Here is an 11500-nt window from a genome sequence, read left to right as displayed (position 1 = left end):
CAATGTATACATCTATCTTTTCCATCATATCAAGGGAAGGAATATACCCTAATTCATCACCAATGCCCAGATTCACTACCTAGCCCTTTGCAGACATAGAATATATTCGTAAATGAAACACTCCCATTTACTATTGCAACAAAAAGTATAAAATACCTAGGAATAAACTTACTTAAGGGGACAAAAGACCTGTATGCAGAAAACTATAAGCCACTGATGAAAGAAAGTAAAGATGACACAAACAGATGGAGAGGTATATACGATGTTCCTGGATTGGAAGATTCAACATTGTGAAAATAACTATACTGCCCAAAGCAATCTACAGATTCAATGCAATCCCTATCAAATTAACACTGGCATTTTTCACAGAACTAAAACAAAAAAATTCACAATTTGTATGGAAACACAAAAGACCCCGAATAGCCAAAGCAATCTTGAGAAAGAAAAACAGAGCTGGAGGAATCAGGCTCCCTGACTTCTGACTATACTACAAAGCTACAGTAATCAAGACAGTATGGTACTGGCACAAAAACAGAAATATAGATCAATGGAATAGGTTAGAAAGCCCAGAGGTAAACCCACACACATATGGTCACCTTATCTTTGATAAAGGAGGCAAGAATATACAATGGAGAAAAGACAGTCTCTTCAATAAGTGGTGCTGGGAAAACTGGACAGCTACATGTAAAAGAATGAATTTAGAACACTCCCTAACACCATACACAAAAATGAGCTCAAAATGGATAAAAGACCTAAATGTAAGGCCAGACACCATAAAACTCTTAGAGGAAAACATAGGCAGAACACTCTATGATATAAATCACAGCAAGATCCTTTTTGACCCACCTCCTAGTGAAATGGAAATAAAAATAAACAAATGGAACCTAATGAAACTTAAAAGCTTTTGCACAGCAAAGGAAACTACAAACAAGGTAAAAAGACAACCCTCAGAATAGGAGAAAATATTTTCAAATGAATCAATGGACAAAGGATTAATCTCCAAAATATATAAACAGCTCATGCAGCTCAATATTAAAAAAAAAAAACAACCCAATGCATAAATGGGCAGAAGACCTAAATAGACATTTCTCCAAAGAAGACATACAGATGGCCAAGAAGCACAAGAAAAGCTGCTCAACATCACTAATTATTAGAGAAATGCAAATCAAAACTACAATAAGGTATCACCTGACACCAGCTACAATGGGCATCATCAGAAAATCTACAAACAACAAATGCTGGAGAGGGTGTGGAGAAAAGGGAACCCTCTTGCACTGTTGGTGGGAATGTAAATTGATACAGCCACTATGGAGAACAGTATGGAGGTTTTTAATTAAAAACTAAAAATAAAATTACCATATGACCCAGCAATCCCACTACTGGGCATATACCCTGAGAAAACCATAATTCAAAAAGGCACATGCACCCCAATATTCATCGCAGCACTATTTATAATCGCCATGTCATGGAAGCAACCTAAATGTCCATTGACAGATGAATGGATAAAGAAGATGTGGTACATATATACAATGGAATATTACTCAGCCATAAAAAGGAATGAAATTGAGTCATTTGTAGAGATGTGGATGGATCTAGAGACTGTCATACAGAGTGAAGTAAGTCAGAAATAGAAAAACAAATATCATATATTAACGCATATATGTGGAACCTAGAAAAATGGTACAGATGAACCAGTTTGCAAGGCAGAAATAGAGACATAGATGTAGAGAACAAATGTATGGACACCAAGGGTGGAAAGTTGTGGGGGGTGGTGGTGTGATGAACTGGGAGATTGGAATTGACATGTATACACTAATATGTATAAAATAGATAACTAATAAGAACCTGCTGTATAAAAAAATAAATTAAATTCAAAGCAAAAGAATGCAGTATGTCAGTTAATGATAACAATAGCTAATATTTACTGAGTACTTACAGCACTATAGGTACCATTATAAGCACTCTTTATGATTTAATTAATCTAATCCTCATATCAAGCTTATGAAATAGGAGCTACTATTACCTTACATTGCAGTTAAAGGAACTGAAGAGCAGAATTAGATAAACTGTCCAAGGTCACAAAGCTAGGAAATAGAAAAGGTGAGATTTGAAACTAGCCTCTTTTAATCACTCGGCAATACACTGGTTTAGAATAGGAGTCAACAAACTTTTTCACAAAGGGCCATATAGTAAATACTTTTGGCTGTGGACCAAACATCACTATTCAACTTTTCACTTGTAGCAGAAAAGTAGCCATAGACAATATATATGTGAATGAGTATGGTTATGCTTCAACAAAACATTATTTATAGAAATGGAAAATGACATGAATTGGTTCAAGGCATGTGGTTTCCCAAACCCTGCTTGTAGACTCTGCCTGTGTATCCCAATATCATCCACATAAACAGATAATATCTAGAGAGTACATTCAAGTATTCGAGTACCAAAAATAGACTACTGGGTCAGTCATGGAAGTAAGAGACATTCTTTATCAGCAGCAGAAGGAAAATGGCTGCAAAGGCATAGTGTGACAACTGAAGGTTGACAATGGTCACACTAGGCTGCTGATAATACTGTTAGGTCTTATCTCCTGGGGAATTAAATTCATTCCTTACAGTGGCTAAGACTTTCCTGGACTTCCTCATAACATGGTTACAGTGGCTTCTGATACTGCTCTTAGCAAATCAAACCTTGTCTCTTCCATCAATACCACACTAAAGACCTTTCCTGAAGTTTCATCTTGGGTCTTGTGCTTGGTGTGGCCAAGGAGAAGGCTCCAGAACTACTGTGCTGCTCAGCATCCCATGGTTACATGCTTAGAAGATAAACTAGGGAGGATGTCAAGAAAATGTCTCAGTCTATTTCCTATCCATGCATCAATCTCTTCTCTCAGAACTCTTGCAAATCATGCCATATGCAAGCCTTTGGGCCAGGCTGGCTGGAGTTTGAAGCCCACATCTCATAAAGCAAAATAAATGTAAAGCCATATATAGAGGCAGCTCTGCAAGAGATCTCCACTTGTTTGGTTTAGAAAGGGGAGTGACTCCTTGTAACATCCCTATCAGATTTTCAGATTCCTGAGGAAAAGGAACCAACCTTGATATCTCCTTTAACCTAGGCAGTGTACCCACGAGGTAACTTTGCATAGTGTTTGAATGAATCTGCCCTACTCCCCAGCTTCTAGAGCTATGCTGCCTGTTGACATTGCCTGGCTTGCAACTCCCTCTGTTGCTACTCTCAGAGACTCTGGGCACTGAAACCTCTGATGTTTTATTCTTAATGCCAAGTCCCTGCCTGTCCTCTATTGAATCCAATGGGTTTCCTTTGAGCATCTACCACTGTAGTCAAGGATTTCTAAATTAACTGCCTAGCTGCCTCTCAGTATTTGCAGATTTAATTCCTGAATTGACTGGATCAACCCGAAGACATCTTGTCCATCTTCTTGTCCCAGTCTCCTTGATCACCCAACCTTGCTACCGGTCTGTCACTTACTTTCTTGCTCTTCCAATTCGCTATAGATACATTCTCTCCGGACTCTGTCTTTTCACTTGCTTTCTGACTTGGTTTTTGTCTTTTCTTCTGGGTTTAGTATTTTCATAACCATTCGGACAGCCATGCTCTCTCATCTCAACCTAGGTACTGTGCTCCCAACAGGCTTCCTTGGGGGCAGTTTGCCATCCATCAGTTTTGGACATTAGAAAAGAATCTGTAAACACCCCAGCATCACCCCTCATAGTCTCTTGCCTTTTAGGTGTGGCTCAGTCTCCCACCTGCCATATTCCACTCCCTCTTCACGTTTTTCTGTGTTTTACAACTCTCTATGTGAATAAAGGACCTTCTAAGGGGCTTTTTAAAAACAGATTTTCTTAATTTCTTGTCCAAATTCTCACCAACAAAAACAGTCAAATAACTCAGTTCACTGAATATTTAAGAAAATCATTGGCTTAATTTGTGCAATTAAGAATAAAGAAATATCTCACTGCTTGCTGTCAGTCACTGTTTGTGACTAGGGATAGAAAAAAATGGTGACATATTTGTATTCTTTACGTGTTTTTCTGTAAAGAACACGGAGATTATGGGTTTAATGACCCAATACATGAAGAGTTTGTTCAGTTACTTGCTTGCACATTAAGGAAGAGCTCCAGGAAGTCCAAATTTTATGCCTACTATTGGAAGCACACACACAAAAAATGAGCCAAATATGAAGTCTTTCCAGATATTATTTTATTTACTATTTTACTTTTTTTTAAATTTTCAGCACAATCCAAAATAGATGATAATATATTTGTTCTCAGTGAATTCTCAAATCAATCCAGAAAGTATTAAATATTGTGTTTCTTTGTGCATTGTTCAAAGGCTGCTCCAGTGGTTTGAAAGAGACAAAAGACATCTTCTAGTGAACACTGCCATTCCTCTAGGGGAAAGCTCTACCCAGCTAACAGCTATTTTAAGATGCTGAAGATGCATTACCACAGGCTGCAATTACTCTGTGAATCCCAGTTTGAATTGAAGTATCATCTCTCAAGGGTGTAATCCCAGGGTCACATTTCCTTTTCCAGGCAAAGTAAACCATCTCTTTGACTATTAAGGCCACTACAGGCAATCTCAGACAATCAAAGTTCCTCTTCATCTTTAGGTAAATAAAATTATCTTTAAAAAATAGGCAATTTGAAATTCATAAAAATAATAACCTACAGTGATAACAAGAGCAAGTCAGCCACAAATAATTACTAATCATGGTCAATTGTTGAATAAAGATCAAAGTTACTAATGGAGATCCTTTAAACATCATACCAATGTACTAAATAAATATTATAGAAATATATCTATGATTTTTAAAACTTTGAATGGGCTTTTATAAACCAATATTGCAGTGTCTTCATGCAACAATTATTATTTACTACAATTTGTCTTCTCTGGAAATTATTGTTGCAAATCTTTTCATGCCCTTTTCAATCAGGAGGAAAGAAGATCCAGACCTGAAATGCACTCCCAGCTTTTTCGTCCTTGTCTGTGGTTTTTCATCCCCTTTGAAAGAAATCGCAGGAGACCCTGACTCTGTGTGTGGTTTGTCTGACCACATTATATTCATAGGCTCAGAGAGCATGTATATTCAGCACAGTCTGGCATCTTGTTTTCATTTTGCTTCCAAGTTATATGATAAACATACAGAATACCAGAAAACACTCCTCTATTTAAATTTCCTTCTTTGTTTCTTCTATCTCTTCAACATTAGAAAGGTTAATCAGTTTTGTTAAAAAGAAAAACTAAACAACAGCTCTCAAAAATAAATTTTCAAAAATTATTGCCTTTACAAAGATGATACAACTGGCCCACATAGAGATGTAAGTTTTACCTGTGTCTATTAATTGTGAAGATTTCTTCATTTGGATCTTTTCACATTCTCCCAGTTCCTTGTAACTAAGAGAGTTTACTTGAGATAGATTTTCTTCCCAATCCCACAGCCGCTACCTGCTGGTTTTTTCCTCAAAATCCCACAGCCACTACCAGAGGTCAGGTGACCATCGTCCTCACATGGGTTATTGCACTGTCTTCTAACTGGCCTCCCAGCCCTCATCTTGCCCCCTCTCTCCACCTAGTAGCCCATTCTCTACAATTCTGCCATGATGAGAACTTTATACTCTAACCAGTTGAGAAATGGAATATTTCCTGCCATATCATTAAACAAAGGATGTCACAGTCATCAGCAATTGCAGTCCTCCAATGCGAGCCCTGAGGGAACTCAGTAAGGAAAGAAGGCCTGCCATCTAGCAGCCATCAGAAGGCAGCCACCCCCTATGGTGATCCCTCAGGATTCGAAAATACAGGATATTGGCCCCAGATAACTGAGGTGCATATCAAAGGAATGATTTCAGTGAACCCAGATCCTTTTTTTTTTAGATTTATCCAATTATACTTTATTAAGAATGACAGAAAATCACTATGAACAAGATTTTACCATAGTTCTATCATATGTGAATTGCCAGAGGATATAAGCTATGTCAAATTTGCTTTTTAAATATATTTTTCAAAATAAAAACCCAGATTCTTGCATCTTCTCATACACAGAAGAGCGCTAAATTCCTTAACTTTGATATATCTGGTTTTCCTTTAACAATCATCGTTTGACTTTCAGACTACCTGCCCTTTGTTGCAAAACGCCTGTATAACCTGGCTCTCCCCTCCACCACCTCCTCCGAGAAGTTTTCTCAGGGTCATTTGAGATGCTACCTCCCGGCCTTGAAGTCCTAAAACTTCCCACCGAAAAATACATAACTCTCAACTTTTAGGTTGCGCATATTTTTTAAGTTGACACAGTTTATTGAGCCTTTGAAGTTCCAGCCCCTACTCATACTAGCTGCCTCATCACTCCTTACATCCTTCTTCACAGTTCAAGCCCTAGAAATACTGAAAGTCATTTTTCGGTCCTAGAACACATCATGATCTCTTTCCCTTTAGGTTTACAGACATTATGCTTCAGTCTGCCTCTCCTCATTTCTTGATCAACCCCTATCCACCCTCGAGGTCTCAGCATAATTTTTATTTCCTCCCCCATGATTTCTAGATTCTTTTCCCCATCTAAAGGTCTCTACTCTGAGAATTATTAGAGGTGTATTTTTCCATAACAGTATTTCTCATATTTTATGTGATGGGCTTAATAGTCTCTTCTCCACATGAGGGCAGGGTCATATCTATCTTGATACTGTTATATAACCAGTATACAACTTAATATTTACAGAATGAATGAGTGCTTGTTTAGTTGGGTGGAAGGATGGAGGTGTGGATGAATGAATGGATGAATAGATTTTTTTAAATGTGTGGAGTTAGGATGGCTATCTGGGAAAAGGACAGAGACAACGGAACTTTGCAGTGCCCTTGTTACCATCAATACATCTTTAAAAACATGCCACTGACTTCTCTCCATATTGATTTGGTACAAGACACATTCGTTATGGAAAAAAAAATGTTTAAAACCTCATATAATCAAACTTTAAAGAAATGATTTTAAAATATTCATTTATGTATTCATTCAGGTATGTGACAATCTCCGGCTTGTACCTCAGGATAATGAGGTTAAATTTATTGTTTCTTCCCTTAAGGAATTTACAGTCTAGGGAGGTGCTATACAACAAACTTGAAAAATAAAATAGTATCTTTTAAAAAAATAAAATTAAGTCATAATAATTCTGTGTTGTCTTTAAAAAACATTTTCACAAATCACTTTTTAAAAGTCCTAAAAATTTTGTAAAATGGTTTTGACTGGAAAAAAATACATGAATTTAAATTCAAAGATATATCTTATTTGTCAAATATTCCATCATATGAATTCTGCAAAGATTAAAGTATATCCATGTGAGGAAACTAGCAAAATAAATGTGAAAGGGACAGAGTTGAGACCTGGGACCTAGAAAAAGTGATTTGAGGAGTATTGAGAGAAAACTCTTACCAAAAGAAATGCTCTCCTATGGTATGTTGAGTAAAATATTCCATCACAGTCTCTAAGGTGTTGAGTCCCATTATGTGCAATATGGAAATGAGGACCTAGGGAACATAGCCCTGCCCTTTGTAAATAATAGATGGATGGGGCTTTCTAATGGTGAGTGGGAGATTTAGGTTTCCCCCAAATAACCCAAGGAAATAGTTCTGTCATTGTGAGCACTTAAGAGAGAATCCACACAGAATCATGCTGCATAGAAGCATCTCATGAGGGAAAGCAGGTAATTTCAACAGTGCTTAATAGGTTGACCAAAAAAATTGTGATTGTAGCAAAAATAGGACGGACAGTAAGAAGTGCTGAATTTAAGTATCTTCATCTAGTCCAAACAATAATTAGTGCATTTGTGATCACCAATACTGATGGCAGAATAAACAAGAATCTGTGAATTTTATCTTCTTTATGATCTACTATAAAACAGAACACAGTACAGCAGAAAGAAGAGGAACCTGAATTCTTATGGTGTGCTTAGTTCAGGCTTCCTTTTCTTCTTCCTCCTGCCCTCACTCCATCGTTTCTGAATGTTGCATGCCACTCCATGTGTTCATACAGTAACTGTGCAAAGAGAGCTGAGTCTCTCTCCAGGAATTGTCCTTGTATGAACAAAACTACCCAGCCCAAGGCCACTCCTCTTCCCCTGTGACAGCCTATAAGAAATGACTGGTTACTTCAGGGGCATGTGAATTCAGCTCTTTTGCTTCGATTTGGGACAATTCTGCAAGGCCATCCCAGCTCCAGTGCCCTCTGGGGGGTCTGCTGAGGCTTCGGGTGCAACCACACCATCCTCCAACTTTTACCTCTGCCCAGTTCTGCTTCCTAAACTCACTCAACTTATACACACAAAGCTCCACCTCAGAGTCTGTTCCTTGGGGACCGCAACATACTGCAGCCCTCAATGTTGGGTAATGCTTACCAATGCACACATTTCCATGCAACCTCCTGCCAAAGAATGCATATTGTGAGAAATATCAAATCAAAAAAACTGGAGCATAACATTAGTGAATAGAATAATCAATTGCAGTAGTATCAACAATTGATTTAATAGGATCTTAGCTCTAAAATTATGATTTTAAATGCATCTTTATGGAAACAAAACTATGTATTAATTTAAATAGTAAATCATCTTATGACTATTGATTCTGCATTCCAAGATAGAAGGCTTTCAGTGTGGTTTAAGTGTTTATTTCAAGGCTTGCATGAAACAGAACATTCTAATCCAAATAACAGAATTATACTGAGAGTATTTAGTCATTTGCATTATCAATGTAGTGCCTGGCAGTTTGAGATGAGTTGAAATTGGCCATGCAAATGAAAACTAGCTTAGCTAACATTAACAATCATTAAAGGGTGAAAATGACCTTAATTTCTAAAAAGAAAGGACATATTTAATGATCCCCTATTAGCTAACTTCCATTTTATACAATTACATGGGCACCTCCAGTCACAGAAGATACTTGGTATGGCTGAACAATTACCACTCTCAGGTGAAAAGTATTTGATGTTGCATGTTTCCTTCATTTAAATAGTTTTTTTTTTTAATTCCAAGAGATGAAAAGACAAAGCTAAAAAGCATTCTCTTAAAATTCCACCCCAATTAGTAGGATTAGAATATTAATGCCAACAAGCTATAAAACAACAGGATCTTCTTACACAGCCCCTTTACAAGAAAAACAGAGGACCAGAGATCTACAGCCAAGATATGTTTTCTCATGACCATGGAGACATTGCAACGGCTTTGTACTCTTCAGGTATTAACAGATGACAATTAAACATTTAGACAAGTGTAGATTATTTCATATACACCCGATCTAAAATGGTTAAAGGAGAGGCACTGAAATTTTTAGATTTCAGAAATTGCATTGTGAGGCCAAATATGAAATGTTAATATCCCAACGTAAATTTAAGATACTCGTAAGAGTTACTTAAAATAATATTTCTAATTATCTTTTCATCCTTGACACAATAAAAAATATGCTCTTTTAAATTGTTTTTGACAGCTTTTGCCTATGGCTTTCACATGCATCTGAATTTTTTTTTAAGTCCACAAAAAAATTTTATTAACTCAGTAAATGAAGACCCAGTCACTTTGCATGTCGAACCCCCTCAAAAGGATGGGGTCGGGTTAGGGAGAAACCTGGCATAGGAATATCTCCTATCCCTCAACAGAGAAGACTCGAGGGAGGAAGAGGGGCTATGCAAATAGGTTGCCAAAGGTGGGAAAGAAAGGGAGTATTAGATCAGGATGACAGCCGAAGAGGAAGAGGAGGATGGAGAGGGTGAGGGATCTGTTGAAGACCCAAGAAACACAAAGGGGGCTTGGGCTAGGGAGCCAAAGGAGGTGGGAAGTGTGGTCCTAGAGCCCAGAAGTGAGGTCCATTCTGAAGCAGGGTGGCCCCTTGGGCCCCCTTCCCCATGACCCACTTGCCCCTGAGTTCCTTCCTCCAGCTCCTCCCCACCAGCATCCCAACGAACAGGCTGCTTGCAGATAGGGCAGGTCTTCTGGGTCTTAGTGAGCCACGGGTCCACACAGCAGCAGTGATAGGCATGAGCACAGGGAAGTACCCTCAGCTTGTTCCATCCTCATATGCATCCAGGCAGATAGCACAGACATCATACTGGTCTCCCTTCTGAGAGTCATGTGTAGGAATCTGTTTCAGTTGCTCTTTGGTCAGTGGTTTTCTCTGGCGCTCTTTCTGGAGCTGAATACAAGGAACTCTCAACATTGCTCCCATGCCCAAAATTAGCACTCCCAAAATCCCCGAGAAAAGGATGAGGCAATAGGCCAAGAGGAATCCATCATCTGGGACCAGAAGCACCTGAGCCCCCTTCTGGTAGACAAAGAGGTCACGCAGGTACTTAGAGCTCCTCTCGCTGATAAACACAGACGGGATCCAGATCTGTTGCTGGATTTCCTCATTATTCCACAGCATGCTCAGAAGTTCATTGGAATTCACATTGTGCACCACAGCTGCACCATACCCAGCCTTCTGAGCATTTAGGACTTTGAGGTCAAAGTTGCAGTCAAATCTTGGAAGCAGTGCAATGAAAATTGACCCACTGACACGGGCTGAGGGCGGTGGAGCAATGGGGCTGCAGGCGTTGGCTGGGCGAGCCTCCACAAGGAACCCCTTAATTCCCTCCCGGTTCAAGGTAGCCCCAAAGAGAGCTGGGAGGTCTGCAAAGTCCATGCTGCCATTGTGGTCTGAAGTCGCTCGAATGAGCACCGTGACAGGAGCCGCTCCTCACAGCACAGTGGCCACAACCGCAGGAAGACGGAGGGCCGCAAGGTGCATGGAAGCATTGGGGGAAAGGCTGAGAAGGCCACATCTTGGTGGCAGACGCAGAAGCGGAGTTCTGAGTCCTCTCCCCCTTTCTTCGGGATCCCAGAGGTCCAACCACCCCCAGGTGCTACTCTGCAGCTACATGGGGGTATAGGGAAGGAACCCCGGCTCTAACTTGTTTAGTGGAGCTAGGAGAAAGACATTCATGTACCCTTTTCCTATACACAGATAAAACAGGAAAAGAGGACAGGGGCAAGCACAGGTGACAGAAAATCTTCTGGAAGAGTTGGGGAGCTCAAGGAGGTGGGACTTCCAGCCAGGTGGGCAGTTTTCCTATCCCCGTGCAAAGGGCTTCCGGTAAAGAAAGTCAGGCTGCTTCCGGCATTGTACACTCAAGACGCAGCACTTCCGGTCCACTCTTCCTTCCTCTCGCTGCTGCTGACACTACCGCCATGGTACCTTCAGGTCTCGCAAGAGTGCTCGCCACACTTCCGCCCCATCAGCTGAAATCTTTCAGAGTTTGTCTCCAGAGACCTCCTAACTCTGGTTTAGCCTGGCTCACTCGATCTTGCATGAAAATAAGCCAAATGGAGAAATTTCTAGCAGATTTTTTTTTTTTTTTTTCGGTACGCGGGCCTCTCACTGTTGTGGCCTCTCCCGTTGCGGAGCACAGGCTCCGGACGTGCAGACTCCGCGGCCATGGCTCACGGGCCCAGCTGCTCCG

General features: G+C 39.8%; 1 pseudogene across 1 annotated transcript; it reads right to left on the bottom strand.

Moving 5' to 3' along the window:
* Positions 1-9622: 9622 nt before the first annotated feature.
* On the bottom strand, positions 9623-10788 carry LOC307184199 (E3 ubiquitin-protein ligase RNF167-like; annotated as a pseudogene). The gene has a single exon. The product of its transcript is annotated as an E3 ubiquitin-protein ligase RNF167-like (transcript).
* Between the last annotated feature and the right edge of the window lie 712 nt (positions 10789-11500).

The sequence above is a fragment of the Stenella coeruleoalba genome (assembly GCF_951394435.1).
Source record: "Stenella coeruleoalba genome assembly, chromosome: 3".
Classification (NCBI taxonomy): domain Eukaryota; kingdom Metazoa; phylum Chordata; class Mammalia; order Artiodactyla; family Delphinidae; genus Stenella; species Stenella coeruleoalba.
Note: the sequence above shows the minus strand (reverse complement) of the source record. Positions and strands in the feature narration are given on the sequence as shown.